General features: G+C 41.8%; 1 protein-coding gene across 2 annotated transcripts in view; it reads right to left on the bottom strand.

The window, feature by feature from the left end:
• KIAA1958 (KIAA1958 ortholog) overlaps positions 1-20,727 on the bottom strand; it is a 171,141-nt gene that overhangs the window by 89,456 nt on the left and 60,958 nt on the right. The gene's annotated exons all lie outside the window — the stretch shown is intronic.

The following is a 20,727-nucleotide window of genomic DNA, read 5'->3' as shown; positions in this document are numbered from 1 at the left end:
AGAAGCAGTTATACTACAAGGAAAACAAGAGAGGAGCCTGTGCGTGGTGCATCTCTACTCCAAAGGCACGAAGAAAAGGTTCTGCCGGCCTCAACGCACCGCACACAGTATTCCTTGCATTAACCAAGAGCATGAACTTTCAACTTAGCCCTGCATCATCAGAACTCTCATCACCAGAAGCAGAGGCATGGGCTCTTTTCGGAGGACTGGTGACCTCACATATGTTTAGTCAATCGAAAATGAGGTATGATGGATGATAAAACACTGCCAAAACCCCTTTCTCCAATGCCGGTACCCCAAAACTATAGTGTGTCTCTGCTCTTGTACCTAGGCTACGTAGACACGGGCTTCCATCTCTTGCTAGTTAACAGTGTGTAAGATCACCTAAGAGAGAGAAGCACATTTTGGGGAGACCAAAAACATACAGTATGTTTCTCTCATATCGGATTACACAAATTCTTGGGAGAGCTACAATTTCATGTCAAAATATTCTTTAACTGTTTTCATTCTGATGCACTAAGAATATTATGAACCATTTGAATAATCCTTTCATATCCAAGCGCTGCCTTGTGATTTCGGTGTTCCTTTGCTTTTGTAACTTGCGATTCAACCTGCAAATTCTTAAGAAACCTGATGACCATTTTATTCATGTCATATTCTTTTTACCAGATAGAAACATAAAACTTCCTTTTTGAACCGATAATTTTCAAATGAAAAGCACTATAACCAAAAAAAAAGACACTATAACTTAGCATCATGAAAACGGCATAGTGTGACGGTGGAGTAGTACACTCTAAGTCTTGAACTAGTGTAAGACAGAAGAGGAATCAAAAGGAATTGTATGTGTTCACATAAGGAAAATCGTATGCATTACAAGTATTGGCAAAAAATGCGGAACACGCTATGCACTGCCAGAACAAGTGAATCTGTCTTGGAAGAAGTATAGCCTGGCCATTCCTTAGAAGGGAGAATGGGGAGTCCTTCTCTCCTGTCCTTTGAACACGTTATCCGCTCCTGGAGAAGGGCATCATGCTTGGAAAGCAGAGGGTCAACAGGGAGGGTGAGGAGACCTGGGAAGCAAACAATGAATCTGGGAGGGGGAGGGAGCTGGAGAACTGATTGTGATTATGTGCTTACAGCTCATTTTAAAAGCGACTTAACCATAGAAGTGTGTAACGTGTGAACACTACATTAAATAAACGAAGAGGAAACCAAAGTTGCCCGTGGTCACCATGGGTGAAGGCGGAAGAGTTGCACTGAGTGTACGTCATAGGTGGTAGGATAGTTAGGCAAAGGCTATCGATAACGGCTGTACAACATGAAGAGTAGAATCAATGGCACTGAATTAGACACATAGAAGGTGTATCTATTTTTGCCACAATCAGAAAAATATATATAACATGAATACCAGTGAGTACAAGGGAGAAGAAAATGTTCTCGAGTTGAATATGGTGACGACTGTACGACTCTTCTCGATGTGACTGAGTGACTGACTTGTATGACATGTGGACGAAATGGTCATAAACTGTTAAAAAAGGAGAAGCAGAGGGTTGGTGCAAATAAAGAACACCCTCAAGACGGTCCAACACTGTGGCTGCAAAAGTGGACTTACACATGGTGCTGATGCCGGTGCCGGAACGAGCACTGTTTATGCCACTGTCCCCACGGCTGCTATGAGTCAGAACCACCTAAAATCACGATGACGACGACGACGACAATACCTGGGTGAAGGTGCTAAAACAGCTCAAATATTTTGTAAAACGGGCCTAATCAGAACACCTAAGCATGTGGAATTCCAAAGAACTCAGTGTGCAGATAAAGTTACTACATCATAATAAAATGAGACCTTTGCTAACGGGCTTGCAGTCAGGGATGGGGTGTGGAGAGTACAAAAATTAGGAGAAATAAAACCAAAGTGGAGCAGGGAGGGGAAAAAGAGAAGCTGATACCAACAGCTCAAACAGAAAGTAAAGGTTTAGAAAATGATGGCAACATATGTACAAATATGCTTGATACAATTGATCCATGGAATGTTATAAGAGTCCCCAATAAGAGGGTAGAGGGAGAGTGGGTTGGAAAGGGGGAACCTATTACAAGGATCTACATGTTACCTCCTCCCTGGGGGACGGACAACTGAAAGTGAGTGAAGGGAGATGTCGGACAGGGCAAGATATGATACAATAATAATTTATAAATTATCAAGGGTCCTTGAGGGAGGGGGAAGCGGGGAGGGAGGGGAAAAAATGAGGATCTGATGCTAGGGGCTTAAGTGGAGAGCAAATGTTTTGAGAATGAGGAGGGCAATGAATGTTCAAATGTGCTTTACACAATCAATGTATGTATGAATTGTGATAAGAGTTGTATGAGCCCCTAATAAAACGATTTAAAAAAGAGCCCCCAATAAAATGATTTTTTAAAAGTAGATAAAATCATGAATTTTAATAAAGCCTATCCATTTAATTCCATAGTACACAACAACCTTGAGAATCAACAGGTACTAATATTAAATTGCTTCTTAATAATTCTGAAATTCACTGGCAATCTTATGAAGAGACTCTTAAACTTTGTTTGAGTACCATCAGATGAAAATATTTCTCCAGTGTTAGTATTAATATATACCAACCACACCACCAATGCTAAATGGTATTTTAAGGTTAATGTATTGATTCCACACTAACAAGGACTAACTATGGGTTAGCTATATACTGAAATAAATGTCAAGTTTAATACAAAAATGAGTAAGAAAGTATGTTCAAACTGCTGAGGCAAAGTAGTAGTTAGAGTTTACTGGGTCTTCCGCTGTCTGAGGATAAGCTCTATGGTGAACAATAATGCATTTACTACATCTCAAGGGTTTGAAAAATACCCATCAGATTTATATTTCCTTAGAGCAATAGTTGGATTAGACACTCGCCTTTATGTTCTCAAGTGACAAGGCATTAAAAGCTGAAATTCCAGGAGGACTGGTTGGCAGAGTTTAGGTGGGAAGTGTGAGATGTGATTATTCTAGATGAGCAAACAAAGCTATAAGGTTATCAAAACCACACGAAATGTTAACTTGGGCAGGTAAACACTACATGTTTGCTGTTGTTATTGCTGTGCACTGAGTCAGTTCAAACTCAGGTGACCCGGAATGAACCACAGCCCAGCCTGTGTCATCTTCACAGCCACTGAGCTACTGGAGTCCATGTTGACGAGCCACTGTCCACCGACCTCACGGAGGTGCTGCCCCTCTCACTTCACCAAACAAGGGATTCCGCTTCAGGGGCCGTGCCTCCTGATAACATGGCTCACGTACATGAGCTGAAGTCTCACCATCTTGCTTCGAAGGAGCATTCTGGATGATTTGTTCATTCTTTTGGCAGGCGATGACAGTATTATTTAATATTCTTTGCCAAAACCACAATTCAGCTCTGGTCTTCCTTCCTTCATTGTCTAGATTTTACACGCATATGGAGCAATTAAAATTAACATGAACACTTGCGTCAGAAACACTTTAGTCCTGAAAATGTTATCTTTGCTCTTTAACACTCTGTTATCTGGCAAATTTGCCCAATGGAATAAAACAAACTCACTGCCATCACAGATTGTGACTCATAGCAACGCTTGACTGCTGCTTCCGTGGGCACTGACTGTGGATCCAAGTGGAATGAATTCCATGGAAACGTTCATATTTTCTACTTATCGCGTCGCTGTCTGTTGGTGCCATTATGAGGATTTGTCTTATTTATACTGAAGTGTAACCTATATAGAAGGCTGTAGTCACTGATCTTATCAGTGCTAAGTCCTCCTTGCTTTCAGCAAGCAAGATTACATCACCAACATACCACAAATTGTAGATCTGGATGTATGTTCTTCTGCATATATTCGAGCTTCTCAGATTATTTGCACACAGATCGAAATGATACAACCCTGACACACACCTGTCTTGATTTTAAACCAGACAGTATTTCCTAGTTCCGTTTGAACAAGTGCCTCTTGGTCCATGTCGAGTTTCTAAATAAACACAATGGAGTGCTCTGGAACTCCATTCTTCACGTTATAAATAATTTGTTATGATCCGTATGGTTGAATGTCTTTGTGTCATCAATAAAACACAGGCAAGCATCTGTCAGGTATTCTCAGCTCTCAGTCAAGAGCCATCTGTCATCAGCAAAGATATTGTTCAATCTGAATCTGGCTTGAATTTCTGGCAATTACCTGTCACTGTACTGCTGCAATGGTTTTTGAATTATCTTCAGTTGTGTCTATGCGTGTGTGAAGAAGCTACTAAGCAATTTCAAATCTTGTTGGTTCACCTTCTTTGAAATGGGCACGGATACGGCCAGGTAGCTGGCTTCCAAACTTCTTGCCATAGACTAGTGAGTGCTTCCCAGCTTGCATCCATCCATTTGTCAAAACTTCTCAATGGGCATTGTCAATTGCAGTGTTTTTTTGCCTTCATTGCAGCTTAGACTTCTTCCTTCCGTTCTCTGGTTCTTGATAAGCTACGTACTTCTTTAAATAGAGGAGTGAAAGCAGGGCGATCCTTTTTGCTGTGACTGTGTATTCCTTCCACCTTCTTTCTGTGTCCTTCAACACTGCGCCTGCAGAGTCCTTCAGCACAGCAACTCAAGGCTTGAATTTTCCCTTTGGTTCTTTCAGCCTAAATGCCAAACATGTTCTTCCGTTTAGGGTTTCTAGCTCCGGGCTTTTACAGTCTTTATTATAATTTATTTTTAACCATTTTATTTGGGGCTCATACAACTCTCATAACAATCCATGCATACATCAGTTGCATAAAGCACATTTGTACATTTGTTACCCCCATCATTCTCAATTTACAACCTTTAGTATAACTCTTCATTATCTCTAGCTTTCCTTTGAAATTTTCTGTTCAGCTTTTGCACTTCATTATTTCGTCCATTTGCTCTAACAATTTTGTGGTCAAGAATAAGTTTCAGAGTCTATGCATTAATATTTATATTGAAATCAAAATTTAAAAAGACATATAGAACCAGACTTTCTACCATTAACTCCATCACTGTCAATCAGAACCATTCTCATTGTCATCAAGCTACTGTCACCATCTGCCATCGAACCAGTCTCGTATGGACCCTGGCTAGAACTCTGTATGAGAGCAGAGTCTGTATGGACCCTGGCTAGAACTGTATGAGAGCAGAGTCTGTTTCTCCCATGGAGTCGCTAGCTGGGGGTTCTGAACTCTGACCTTGTAGCTAACAGTCTGATGTTTACCCAAGAGACACACAAGAGCTCTATACCGACCACATATCAGAATAACAATGTAACATTAATGGTTAGTAAAGTTACTAATAAAGTATATTGAACTTTTTAAAAAAATTGCTAGGTACTATTTTAGGGCTTGATATACATTCCCTCATTCCAATAACTCTAATTAAATTATTTTTCTCTTTACAAATAGGTAGTTGAGGTCACTTGCAAGGTGCTCTGAAGTCACAATGGTTGCGAGCTCAGTGGCTAACCAAAGGTTGGTGGTTCAAACCCACCAGCAACTCCATGGAGCAAAAGTGCTGGCGATGTGCTCCACAGGCGACAGCCTAGGAAACCCCAGAGGGCAGTCGGTCCCACTCTGCCGGGTGGGACTAGCTCCATGGCACCCACAGCAGCAGGTCCCTTGTACAAAGCAAGTGGCAAAGCCGAGAAGATACTTTATCTTACTCGAGAGCAGTAGTTCTCAACCTGTGGGTCGTGACCCCTTTGGGTGTCAAACAACCCTTTCACAGGGGTAGCCTGATTCATAACAGTAGCAAAATGACAGTGAAGAAGTAGCAACGAAAGTAACTGTGTGGCTAGGGGGTCACCACATGAGGAACTGCATGAAAGGGTCGCCGCATGAGGAAGGGGGCAACCACGGCTCCAAGACTACATTCAGAATCACACAACACTGCCTTTGACATAAAAGCAGAGATGACTGGGTTCTTGGGCTTTATACTTCTGTTTAGTTCTGGAAGTCTTTATACTTCCAGTCTTTATACGTCTGTTTACTTCTGAAGTCTGTTTTGGTTTGCTGACAACATTAGGGCTGTGAACACACATTGTTTATATATATTTAAATAACATGATAAAATTATTTTTATTTTATTTATTTTTAATGGTGAAAATCTGGTATACTTTATTTTATTTTTTTTGTTTTAAACGTTTTATTAGGGGCTCATACAACTCTTATCACAGTCCATACATATACATACATCAATTGTATAAAGCACATCTGTATATTCTTTGCCCTAATCATTTTCTTTTCTTTCTTTCTTTTTTTTCCCTTTTCTTTTTTTTACATTTTATTAGGGACTCATACAACTCTTATCACAATCCATACATATACATACATCAATTGTATAAAGCACATCTATACATTCCCTGCCCCAATCATTCTCAAAGCATTTGCTCTCCACTTAAGCCCTTTGCATCAGGTCCTCTTTTTTTTTTCCCTCCCTCCCCGCTCCCCCCTCCCTCATGTGCCCTTTGTAATTTATACATCGTTATTTTGTCATATCTTGCTCTATCCGGAGTTTCCCTTCCCCACCTTCTCTGCCGTCCCTCTCCCAGGGAGGAGGTCTCATGTGGATCCCTGTAATCAGTTCCCCCTTTCCAACCCACTCACCCTACACTCTCCCAGCATCGCCCCTTACACCCTTGGTCCTGAAGGTATCATCTACCCTGGATTCCCTGTGCCTCCAGCCCTCATATGTACCAGTGTACAACCTCTGCCCTATCCAGCCCTGCAAGGTAGAATTCGGATCATGGTAGTTGGGGGGAGGAAGCATCCAGGATCTGGGGGAAAGCTGTGCTCTTCGTCTGTACTACCTTGCACCCTGACTGACCCATCTCCTCTCCTAAACCCCTCTATGAGGGGATCTCCAGTGGCCGACACTTGGGCCCTGGGTCTCCACTCTGCACTCCCCCCTTCATTCAATGTGGCATATATATATATACACACACACACACACACACACACACATATTCTGATAAAATTATTTTTAAGTCTTCACTGAGTATAAGGTAGGTTCGTGAAAATAGTTTTCCTTCCAAATTTGAGAGGAAAACCTTTCATGGGAGAAAGTATCGGTGTGGAAGCATTCTATCACTTGTCTAACAGTGACCAAGCAGGCAAAGGCAAGTCAAATGTATAGCTGGCTTCCTCCTGACTTTAGCTCCAGCTATCAGCCAAAGGTATTTGTAGACTGCCTCTCTATGAAACTCTAGACTCCCCAGAGTGGTCCTCATTTAGGTCCCTAGTTACCAACTGCTGATGGCAAAATACACCCACCTGTTTCTTGAAGAAAAAAAAAAAGACAGTTTATCAGAATTGCCACAAGAAGAGAAAATCTGAGTAGTCAGTCAGTCATACAACTGCAAAAGACAAACAACAAAATTTCCCCAAAAGAAATCACTGCTAAGTTCTTTCTAGCACTCAAACATGATGTCATTATTATGTAAAAAAATTTTTTTAAAAGATGAGCTCATTGCCTCAATTATTGAAGAAGCCAGTTTGGCCCAAAAGCAAAAACGTGACAAAGACACTATAATGAAGTTAGGTTTTGGATGTACAATTATCCTCAGGAATATGAATGAAAAAATATCTTACAAAATATTGGCTAGCTCAATCCAAAATATATAAAATGAACAATACACCATGACCCAGATTTATCCCAAGCATACAAACTTGATGGGAACATATGAACAGTTTAAAGGAGAAAATTCATGCAGTAATTTCAAGAGAGGGAGCACTACGTAGAGGCAAAGTAGAGGCAGAGGCGCAGCAGGCGGCCTGCTAAGAACTCCTCCGATAGGGCAGCCCGGGAGGCCTTCCGCTAGGTGCGTCCTCTGGAAGACAGCCTGGTCTGCTACTGTCTAAATGCCCTTGCATGGGCCAGTCTGGTGGGATCTTGGGGAAAGAGTATACAAGGGGCTGCCGGATAATCTTAACAGGAACTGAAATTCCCACAGATGCATTTTGACCTCTGAAAATGGAGAGCTGGTGCCTCAATCATGAATTTATTCTAAAGCAAACAATACACATATAACACGGTGTGGTCTGTTACTCTGGACAAGGTGTTACTGAGACACTCGCTTAGAGAAGAAAGTGACCTTAAAAACTTTACGCTGACAGCCCTTTGGCCCTGAGGAGTTAGGTCACCCTTTCCCATTTCCTCTTAGTAATAAACTTGAGCACTCTGAACTTCTCCCTGATGTCGGCGTATGCTCAACTTTGGAGTCCTCAGTGGGTCCCTGATGAATGGTTCACTGATTTTCAACCAAGGTGCTAAGGCAATAATGATAGCCCAACATACAATCACCACCATGTCTCAGAGAACCAGCCATGTCCGCCAGCAACCTGAGATTAACTTCCGTGGCACACACACCCCACCCAGAAGTCAACCACTGAGGTGCCTAAGGCAAAACAAACCAACAACAATGGCAAGGGGAACCCTCAGTATCCATTTATAAAGGAAGACAATTACAAAGAAAAAAGAGGGAATCGTGTACAGAATTTTCAAATGGAGAGGAAGTCAAGCCAATTACAAGACAAACCAGACTTTTAAAAGTTGTTAAGAAATTAACAAATTACAAGGCAACCTCAAAAAATAAATAGTTTTTCCCAGAAAAAAGTAGGAAAATCTTAATGATTTAGTAAGTATAGCACCATAGGGAAAAAAAACTACAAACAGAACTCAATATGGAAAATTATATGGAACAGAAAAAACAGCATACACGTCAACAGTCAGAAAACATAATAAAGACTAGAACTGCAATACATGAAGATCAGAAAAATAGAAAGATTTAAAAGGAGTAGAAATTAGTTCTTTGAAGAGATTAATAAAATTGATAAGCCAGTGGCAAATCTAATAAAGGAAAAGCAAAAAATGCAAATAACACATTAACATGAATAAGAATGGTTTACACCACAACACAATGAGAATGAAAAGGTTAACAGAATACTATGGCGAACATGGGAGAAATGAACAGAATTCTGGAAGCACTCTACCTACCCTCCCCATGCATAACAAAAGAAGAAGTGGTCAGGTCATTAATAAAAGACAAAGCCAGTATGGCCCCAAATAGGTTCACTGGTGAATGCTACCAAACATTCAGAGAAGAGCCGATGCAAATTCTTCTCAAAGTATTTGAGTCCAAAGCATAGAATCCTCCCAAATTTGGCTTAGGAAACAAGCTAATACTCAAACCCAGCCAAGCCATACCTGAAAAAGAAAATGTTAGATTGATATCCCTCATGAACACACATGGAAAACCTGTGAAACAAAATCCTTGGGAAGAGTCAACCAAGGCATCATGACTAAATGGGAATCATACCAGGTATGCAAAGAGGGTTCAACATCAGAAAACAACCAACATAATCCCTGACACAGAGGAGGGAAAACACATAATCATACCAATAGATGCAGAAAAGATATTTGCCAAAATCCAATAGCTATTCCTGATTAAAAAAAAAACCCACATTCAACAAAACTGATATACAGTACAAGAGAAATTCCTTAACATGGTAAAGGATGTACACACAAAGTCAACAGTCAGTATTAGTCACAACAGAGAAACTTAGAGTATCCTGACCAAGAATTAGACAATATCATGGTGGAAGTCTTAGCAAGAGAAAAACCGCAGGAAAGGGAAACTTTAGGCATCCGAATGGGTAAAGGAGGAGTGAAGTCCTCTCTGCGTACAGATGACATGATTCCACACACAGAAAACCCAGACCCGGGAAGAAACGCACCAACGGAAATAGCCAGCAAAGTGGTCATGTACGTGTTGAACACTAAAAATTAGTTGGATGCCTTTACACACAAGTTCCCAAGCTAATTTGTACTACCATCCCCTTCCCCCCTCCCACCAAAAATAATTTCAGTGCCTACCCCTGGCACAGTTATACTATAGCCCATTGTGTTAGTCTGGGTAAACTAGGAAAACAAATCCGCAGAAACCTGTATGTATGAAACAGAGTTTTATATAAAGGCTAAGTGTACATTCAGAAAGCATCCCAACCCAGTGCTGCTCAAGCCCGTAAGTCCAACATTAGCCCATATGTCCTACATCGATCTACAGAGTTCTCCTCAATCTCACAAAACACATGCAATGATGCCAACTGCAGGAGGAAAGCCAAGTCAGTGAATATGTAAGCACCTAAGTGCTGGCAGGGGTCTCCACACGGGTGCTCCAGCACCCAGGGCTGCATCAGGGTAGGTCTATGTGGCTTCTCCTCAAGGATGTCCTGCAAGAAGTGAGCCTTGCCAGCTGAAGCAGGGAACTGGCTAAGGCAGCTGCACGCTGGTCCGACCATCAGAAAGCAAGAGACCCGAGAGCTAGAAAGGAGAGGCTCTCTACGCCCTTCAATTAACCCCACATGTGTTTATCGGGCAGGCTGGCACAATAAACCTTAACTGTCTCACCCACAATACAGGATAAAGGGTAGCTATCTGCTTTTACAGCCTTCAAGGGTGGTTCCAGTGCTACCAGGAGGCTGTATCACCCACTTTAGAAAACACTGCTTTCCACTAAAAAAGAAAACTCTGGAAAGAAAAAACCCAAGACAAAAATACCATTTAAAATAACCACATAATGGGAGGGTGGATGGAAGGTGAGGGAGAAAGGGGGAACAGATTACAAGGATCTACATATAACCTCCTCCCTGGGGGATGGACAGTGGAGAAGTGGGTGAAAGCAGACATCGGACAGTGTACAATATGACAAAATAACAATAATTTATAAATTATCAAGGGTTTGTAGAGGAGGTAGCGAGGAGGAAGGGGAAAAAGTGAGGAGCTGATACCAAGGACTCAAGTAGAAAACAAATGTTTTGAGAATGATGAGTGAAACAAAGGTACAAAAGTGCTTGACACAATGGATGGATGGATTGTGATAAGAGTTATATGAGTCCCAATAAAATGATTAAAAAATAAATAAATAAAAATAAAATAACCACACAAAAGATACCCAACTACTTAGGAATAAATCTAACCTGGGAAACAGAGAACGTATAAAGAAAATGTCAAACCACTACTAAAAGAAACTAAGGAGGAAAAAAACTAAAATGACAACACAAATGGAAGAAATACCACACTGTGAAAATATCAATACTATCTGTAGCAGTTACTTAATGTGGTGCCAACTTGAGGCTTTTACGGTTGAGGGGGTGGAGTTTAGCCTGTCAATCGAGTGGCAACTTGATGAGCTCATCTGGAGGCGCTAAGGGGATAAATAGCTTGCTGGAGGCAGGAAACTCATTCCCTGCAAGACATTCCTGTTGACAAGCCACATGGAGCTATGCTGATGGAGCCAGATCCCTGGAGCTGGAGGAGCCATGTGGAGACCCACACCAGCTCTGAGATGCTTATACGGCCACTGGATCCACAAGACCTTCCAACCACTGGCCGGTGATCTTCCTGCATTCTGCATCATTGCATGTGTTTCGTGAGTCTAAAGAAGAATTTACATATTGGTATTGGACACATAGGCTAATATCGGACTAATGGACTGGAATGTTTTCTCAATATTCAATTGCTCTTGTATATAAAGCTCTTGTATCTACACATTAGTGTGTCTCTGAATGTGTTTCTCTAGTCAACCCACACTAACACACTACCCAAAGCAATCTATGGATAGAATGCAATCCCAGAGTCCAGCAACAGTCTTTAAAGAGCTGAAAAAATTAATTACCAATTTTATCTGAAAAGGGTAAAGACTCAAGATAGTCAAAGCACTACTAAAGAAGAACAAAGTAAAGAGCCTCTCAATCTCCAACCTCAAAACCACTACGCAGCCACGGCACTCAACACAGCCTGGTACTATCTATACATACACCACAGGAACAGACTCTAGAGACTCTAGGGTAAATCCATTCACCCAGTGACAGCTTATCTTTCACAAGGGGCTGAAACTCATTAAATGTGGAAGCGTTGGTGCTTGCAGAAACGGAATATCCATTCGCAAAGTGAAACAGAACGCATCTCAAACCATATACAAACAACAAACTCAAGATGGATCAAAGACCTAAATGTACAACCTAAAACTATAGCGATCATCAAAGAAAAAGTAGGGACAATATCAGAGACCTTCTTCATTCATGGTATAAGTACATTACCAAACATAATGGAAAAGACACAACCGAAGACAAACTTCACTCAGACTTCCTAAGATTGGCATTTGTGTGCACCAAAGAGGGGCCCTGGTGGTGGGCAGTGGTTCAGCGCGAGGCTGCGATCCTCATGACTGCAGATTGGAAACCCCCGGCAGCTCCACAGGAGAAAGACTGGGCTTTCTGCTCCGGCAAACAGCCACCGTCTCAGAACCCACAGGGGTCACGATGCGTCCGCACTGACTCCAGGGCAGTGAGTTTGAGAGAGGTGCACCCAAAGAGTTCACCAAATGAGTACAGAGAGAACCCTCAGACCGAACAAGAATGAATCTCTGAAATTTACCCAAAAAATACCAACATCTTAACCAAGAAAAATTCCATTTAAAAATGAATTGAAGACACCAAAGATGCCATTCGGATGGCCCCTATGAAGAAATGCACACACTCAGAGGTTCAAGTCAAAAGAACAATGAGTTATCACCTCACCCCAGCATTTAACAGCAAAGTTCAAAACAAAAATAAATAAATGCAGGTAAGACTGGGCAGAGACTGGTGCAAGCAGTAAAAATGGAAGAATTGGTAGGGATTCACAGGTGACAGAGACAGGCGTTAGCCAGAGGAAGAGCGCAAGTACAGAGCCTTAGGAAGGTGTTTGGACTTCTCCAGGATGCTGCCAGCAGGCGCCCACCCTTACCCCCCAACATTCTAACACCCCAAAACAGAGGGTCCGGGTAAGAGATGAAAAGATTTGAAGTAGTTCTTGCCCTGCTCATTCCATCACACTTAACCTTACCGTTCTCAACAAATGTCACAGTCCAGTTCAAATCCTAACTTCAAATGTAAATTTATGCCACACAAGATAGTTTTGCCTTTACCAAACGCAAATTTATGTTTTAAGTGATTTTTCAAAAATGCCTGCTGTTGCTATCAAATTGACTGAAGTATAGTAACCCTTCCTTGCCGCTCTCGGGTCAGTGCTGACTCATGGTGACCCATGGGTTCCAAGACTGTGAGTGCTTATGGGAGTAGAAAGCCTAGTCTTTCTCCTACGGAGCTGCGCGTGGTTCTGAACTGCCCACCACACAGATCGCAGCCCAGTGCGTAACCCTACAGCACACGTGAACCTGTGCCCTGGGGGCTGAGGCTGCCCTCTTGAGAGAAGCAGATTGCCAGCTCTTTTCTCCTGTGGAACGACTGGTGAGTCCACCTCTCCGTTAGCTTAACCGCTGCGCCCACAGTGCTCCTTCTAAAGCGTCTACTGTCATGAAAACCAAGCCTCTTACCTTAGCCAACCATTTGACATAGGCATCACATCAAAAGTGCTTGCAAAATATGAATGCATTTAAAATGGTTACTCATAAAAACCTCAACAGTCTTCATCCTTATTATTTAGAATGCATGTTTTAACTCCTAAAGCTTACATTAGGCACGAGTTTTCATTATATTTTGCCAAAGGTTTAAAAACAATGTAATGACACTACATTTGTTCAAATTATACCACAGTTGGCTCACAATATTAGTCTATCCCACTTCAGAGCAGTTTCCTTTCATTGGACATGATTTGACATGGCGATTCATGCTTCACAGCCCAAAGAATTCTCATCTACAGAAAACTGAAAATCCTGTCTCAAAGCGAGTGATATGAACATTGTTAGCTCCCCTTAAATTGCCTAAGACTAACACATCAGCAATATTTTATAACTAAGAATCTGTTCCATATGCAGACAATACACATGCTACTGCACACTCCACTGAAACCGCCCTAGGTAATAACTACACCTCAGTATCAGATGGCTCTGGAGATGTAGTGGTTATGGGTAGGGCTGCTAACTGCAAGGTCACCAGTTTGAAACCATCAGCCACCCAGAGTGCTATAGATAAAGCTTCTGCTCCCATAAAGAGTTACAGTCTGAGAAACCCACAGGGACAGTTCTACCCTGTCTTACTGAGTCACTGTGAGTGGGAACCGCGGTCAGTTTGGTTTTGTGGTTCTTCTGACTTTCTGGCAGCGTTCAAACTTCTCTCCTTCCCTGGCTCCATTCATCCTGCCATCTGCTTTTCTGGCTGCTATCGTTTCCTTTGCTGGCTCATCAATCTCTTAAAAGCAGAGCTGATCGGTGCTCCTGGACAGTCTTCTCATCTCATCAGATGAGGCTGTCATCCACCCTGTGAACCGGGCTCTCTCTCCGATGTATACTCTTGGCACTTACGATGCACGCTAAATCTCAATGGTGGCATCAACGCCTCTCCAGCTGTTTGAGCCCAATGGCAGCCATCACCCTGGACTCCATCCTGCCCTCTGGCTGTGTGCACAAGCTGCGGGCTGCTTGACTTCCAAGAACTCGGCCCAGCCAGGTTTCAAAGATGATTGTGTGTTCCAGAGCTACGGGTGAATCCATGGTTTCATTTCCAAAGCTTATAAAAAAACATGAAGCATTCAGACACAGATGTATTTTTTTATATATGGCTGGATGAACCTTAAATTAACATTTTAGACACGGTGATGTTAACAAATATGGATATAAAATATTATGTAATATATAAGTTAACTCCTATGTCTTCATTGGCTCTTAGAAAAGGAGGGACGGGTCTTGTTCCTATGAAATGTGCTCCTGGGATGGAGATTTTGAAGCTATTGTGTATATAATTTTAACTAATTAATTAATTTTTACATCATTTTATTGGGAGCTTTTACAGATGTAACATTCCATGGTGTACTATTGCTACCACAATCCGTTTTAAAACATTTTCTTTCTTCTTGAACTCCTTGCTATCTGCATCTCTCTAACCCCTCCCTCCCCCATCATAACCCCGAAAATTATTCCGTTTTCTTTTTTTTTGGCCACATCTTACACAATCCAATATATCCATTCACATACAATTGTGCTGTTCCCATGAAGAGTGGTTATCCTGTCATCAGTACTCTCAGCTCCCCAGGCCCCCTTGCCCCACCCTCCTCTTCCCATACCTTCAGGGACCCATTACTCCTGGTCCTGCTTCTGATGGGTTATCTATCATTTTAATAGCCCCTCCATCCTGGCTCTCATTTTCAGCAATGGAGATGTTTACCAACGGGGTACAGGTGTCCCAGAAAAGATGGCTGAGTCAGCGGCAGTGTTGGGAGTCTGGACAACCTATTTTTATCCATGAAATGAAATATTTTTGAAACTCTGTAAAAGGCCTCATTGTCATTAAGAAAACTTAGATTTCACCAGTAACAGGAATAAACCCTCCAGTGTGAGGTCACAGCATTCATTGCAAAAAATATTCCAAAAAAGATAACTTCCCTGAGACGTGGAAAGGAATTTAAAAATTGATACTGTCTTGGGTGAATGTTAAAGTCCCTTTGCAAACCAGTCCTTTCTCTCCCATGGATTTCTACACTTTATTCTCAGATTCATCTACTTTACACTTACACGCACATATGAAATCCCTGTAGCTGAATGCTTTATAGTCAGCAAGGCAAGTTCCTCCTAATTACCCTTATTTTTCAAAGTGGTTTTCTATATCCACACTTTGGCAAAGCCTTCAGTGTTTAAACTAAGAAGTGCATTAGATACTTGGGCCAAATACATTTTCTTAGCTATGTTAAAAAACGTTTTCTATGTTTCTTAATTTAAAAACATTCAAACATTGCATCAACTATAAATATGATCTTTTTTCTTTTATCTGTCACACATTACTTTTGCCGATTTCTAAGTGTTGACCTACTTTACATTCTTCTGCTACTTTTCAATGCCCTTCACTGACTCAGCACCCTCTTTTCCACCCTTAAAAAGAGAGCTCATCGGTGGCCCTAGCATTCTTCTGTTCTCATGTGTCTCCCTCAAAAATAGTTTCATCTACCCTTATGAACTGGATTAGCAGATATGCACACCTTAATGCCAATAAATGATATCCTCATCTTCCCAGCTCCTGAATCCCAGACTTAGATTTCTACAAGTTTTATGTAGCCCTATAATGCCTGAAATCTTAATTTCATGAAAAACAATTTTTGTTTTTATTCCTTACTTTCATGGTTATTAATATACATATTAATATATGCATTTAAATTAAATGTTACAAAAATGTCACGCTCGGCATCATAGGGTTAGGGTCAGAGGACCTTGGCATCAGCACACCCTGTCCTTGGGGCTGAACCACCGTGCACCAGTCGGAGCACCTTCCAGCTGTGGTCCTTACCTAAGCACTGAATGCAGACCAGCTGTGCCCAGAGTTGTGTCCTTATCACCTTTAACCAAGCCTGCGTCACTGAAAGCATTCAATTAAAATGGGATAAATATCAAATGATTAAATGCTGAATGTACACATACAACATTACAGTTCTCATGACTTGCTGCATTTCTTCCACCTACCCACCTGCTTATGTCAATTCAACTTTGTACATAAGACTTGTGTGTTCCCCTCTCCCACCCCAGTGTCCTGATCAAACTGACAATAAGAGATAGCACTTCTGCCCATTCATATGTAGGGCTTCGTAAAACATTAACAGTGGCTCAGAGAACAGGAGTGGTCAACAATCCAAGCAGAATATTCATGAGATAAAAATTCTTACAAGTATAGGTTCCATTCACAATTACAACTCCACACCACTAACAAACAAAAGTGCAAGGGCCTGTGCACAGGGAGTGCTCACAAAGCCCCTAGAAAATGCCAACGAGGAGGGGGAACACTATGCACGGATTTCATTTTCTTGCACCAAAATAAACTCATACTAAGCTATTGTAACACATCTGAACAGGACCTCGTTTGAGACAGTCAGTAGGGTAAGACCAATTTGAAAAGAGCTCCTGCCAGAGCAACGTGGATTCTCCTAAACTTGAAACAAGAGCCAACGCCAAACTTATGGTGCCGGATGAACGGAGAAAATGGTAAAATCATGGCTACTTTACAGAAGTTCACAGAAACAATGCCCCCAACGAAAGCAACAGTTTACACCTGGCTAACTCTTTTTAGGGAGATGGTAAAAGATGAAGGCCACAATGGCAAACCATCCAGGTCAGTCTGCCAACAACAAGTTGGTTTTGTTTGTGCCCTGATTGAAGAGAAGTGGTGGTGAAGCAGAAACACTAGCCAACACCACCGCATCTCAACTGGTTCAACTTACACAACGAGCACTAGGTCAAGATTCTGAGTCATTTCATTGTCTGTTTATATTACCCGCTTATGGTATTACCTATTGACTATGTAATGTGTTTGTTGTATGACACGTGTCTTTTGAGAGACCTGTAAGCCCCAGTACATACACCCATCGGAAAGTACTTGCACTCTCTTGATCCTGACACGGGACAAGGGGCCCTGTGCCCTGTTGTCTTCATCATGTTCCACAATCAAAGTCCTCCCTGAGGACCTGCTGGAGTGTTGGGGACCCCCCATACCCTGACACATGACAACATAAAGAAACAAGTTCCATGGATTTCTGGGATCATTAACACCTTACAGCCCTGAAGAAGTGAGTTCACTTGACTCTCAACAAATTATTATGCAAAGACTCACGACTCTGACAACCACAGTACGGGCTCCTTCTTATCAAGATGCCTGGTAACAACCTTTATAATCACGAAATTGTGTGAAGAAGCAAAAGCTGCATGAAACACAAAATACCAACAAATTTACCGATCCCCACTCAAAACTTGCCCACAAAAACAATAGGGTCTACTTCTGAAACCCCGTTAAGCAGTTCTCTCCCTCACTGTTCCCGCTGCAAATGTCGGAGCACAGAAAAGCAGGCTGTGAGGACAGTGAAAGGCTCACCTTGGCCAAAGACTCGGGATCTGACCGGCCACTGTCTAAATCATGTGCAGTATTCTTAACAAATAAACATCTGGCAGTCAGCCCAGGTAGGTAACAACTGTGGAGAGTTCTCAAGGCTGACACGATGGATACTTTTTAAAGATAATGAATTAACTCTCTCTGCACCCCACAAACTTAATTCATGACTATACATATTTATCAAGTAATATAACTAAGTTACTTTCATTGCCATCTTGAATTTTTGCCTTAAAACGCCAGAAAACTAAAACTCTATTACAAATCCCGTTACACAGATGGTTCGTATTATGTTATGAAACATTTTTAGTCGTTTTTCTTATTTTTGCTGTTATTGAGAATATACACAGAACACTCGCCAATTCAGTAATAAGCATGCGTATAATTCCGTGACAATAGTGATGCGCTCGCTCCTCAAGTTCACGTGGCCGTTCTCACCCTTTTTCTGAAGTCTTCCTCCCTCACTAACAAAAAATCAAGCCCCCACCACCCTAGGCTTTCTAGATAATCTTTTGTATCCCTGTTGTCAAATGGGTCCCATATAAAATAAAAGGGAGATTCAAAAAGTTCAAGGAAAAATGGAATTAAAAGATAATGGAATTTTGCCATGAAATTTTTGGAGCTCCCTCAAGATAGGCAGATCTTAAGAAGGCACTATGTTCAAAGTAGACATTCTTCACCAGCGAAGCCAACTTGTTGTCTGGTTTATAAAACATTTATTTTATTTTTAATCATTTTATTAGGGGCTCATACAACTCTTATCACAACCACACATACATCAATTGTGTCAAGCGCATTTGTGCATTCACTGAAAACACTTTTTAAAGATGCAGAAATCATCAATTCATTCCAAAAACACCTATCACAGATGACTGGGTCACAATCACTACGCGAAAGCACCGAATGCTCAGTACTACACAAAGCGATTCACCGCTTGTCCTCACGGCGCGCACAGTGTGGCAGAGCACCGCTCCCCCAAAATGACAGCAGAGAACCAGACCAGGAGCATGCTGGGGAGCGAGCGATAAGCTACACAGAAAACGGGCGCAAACCTAGGCTGCCTGAAGTCAAGGAACGCTCCCTAGAAGGCGGCCAACTGAGTCGATACGAAAAGAATGGTAATGATGAACCAGGCGAGGGTAACAGGCAGAAGAGTGTTCAGACAAGAAAGGGTATATAACTCTGGAAATTTTTAATTCAGTATCGCAGAAACATACACTATCCAACAATCACAATGTTTGCTCCACAAATTGCACTCTCTTCCAGATCATCAATATTGTATAAATTGACTGGCCTCGGAATAATTTTGATTACTAACTCAAGAATACTCTTCTTATTTGGTATTGTAAGAGCTATCCTTTAAGAGGAGGAAAAATGTAATAAAGCGCTACATCAACAACATGCAATCAAACAACATGAAGTTCCAAAGAACTGGCACCAATGACGCTTTGCCTGGTGGTGCAGTGGTGGGGCGCTCGCTGCTAAGCCAAAGGTCTGCGGGCACCAGGCACTGTGTGGGGGAAAGTTGGGGCGGTCTGCATCTACAGACTTGACAGCCTGTAGATCCCAGTCGCTAAAGTGCCCGGTTTCAAGGGAATGGACGCACTTCTGTGTACTTGCATTTTCTGCTCCCTACACGTCAAGTTTTGGAAATGGCAATACGCAAAAAACACACATTTTATTAAACAGCCTATAGAGCAAGCAAATCCATGCCTGCGGTGACAGCAATTCGCCTTGTTCTGGTCTTTTCATACATTTCCCCATTCCCTGTTGTCGTGTGAATTCCGATTTCACAGCAAATACCCAGATGCATATATTTAAGTGAAGTAATTAAAATTAAGACTGCAGTTAGGGAAAATCATTTTCTTTCCAAAGACTCGAGGTTACCTTGCTTTTGAAAGTGGAAAGGTGTCTTTTAAGAAAATTTCCTGGCAAAAATGAGGGCAACGCGTCTTCTGCTGTTTCCTTGGTCGGCTGCTTGGCTGCACGGAAAGCCTCTTTGGGTGGAAAGCCCAACACAGAAATGCGTAAGGCGCAGAACGTGACATGGGCTTGGGAAACGAAATCCTTCTCACAGTAGCTCTGAGTTGGTATCGACTCGATGGCACTGAGGTTGGTATTTTGGTGGCACTCTCAGGCTGGTGGAATAGATGGCAAACCTTTAGTAGCTGTGGGCTGTCCATCAAATAAATTATCACATGACTTTGAGCCTGTCTCTTCACAAATATTAATTCATATATTGATTCAACATGAATGTTTTGACACATATGATGTCTAAGCACTATGTTTAGTCCCCCTGATCGCACTGCATAGATCTATTCCCGCTGGGTTTTGAGTCGAGCGAGGCACGCCTACAGTATAAAACAAACAAGGGCTATGGCGAGGACTCCAGGCTCCTCGCCAGTGAAATGGAAAGGGTGACCTGCGGTCTCTGAGGGCCAACTGGGGTCTGACAATGGCTTCACAGGCAGCAGTAAAAAAATCTGAAAGCTTTTCAAGCCACTGAACATTTCCCCTGTTTTACAGTAAAAGGAAGCTCCTGAGCAGGGGCGGCAAAGGAATGAATCAACTCTACTGTATAAGTGGGGGGAGGCTGTCAGTGCTCACAGAGAAAGAACACAAAGAAAAAGAAGACAACTTCATTAAGGCAATGAAGACACGAACAACAACCACGTGCTTTAACTAGTTAGTTGACAAACAACAGAACTATCGTAGGAAATGTAAACATTGTAAAAATCCCTATTCTCCAATGACTTTGCATTTCCATCAGTCTCTTAATTATGACACCAATTCATAATGAAGCATTTCGAATACATGTATTTCAATATTCATTAAATGTACATGAGGCA

This window comes from Tenrec ecaudatus, chromosome 10, assembly GCF_050624435.1.
Source record: "Tenrec ecaudatus isolate mTenEca1 chromosome 10, mTenEca1.hap1, whole genome shotgun sequence".
NCBI classification, from domain to species: Eukaryota; Metazoa; Chordata; class Mammalia; order Afrosoricida; family Tenrecidae; genus Tenrec; species Tenrec ecaudatus.
Note: the sequence above shows the minus strand (reverse complement) of the source record. Positions and strands in the feature narration are given on the sequence as shown.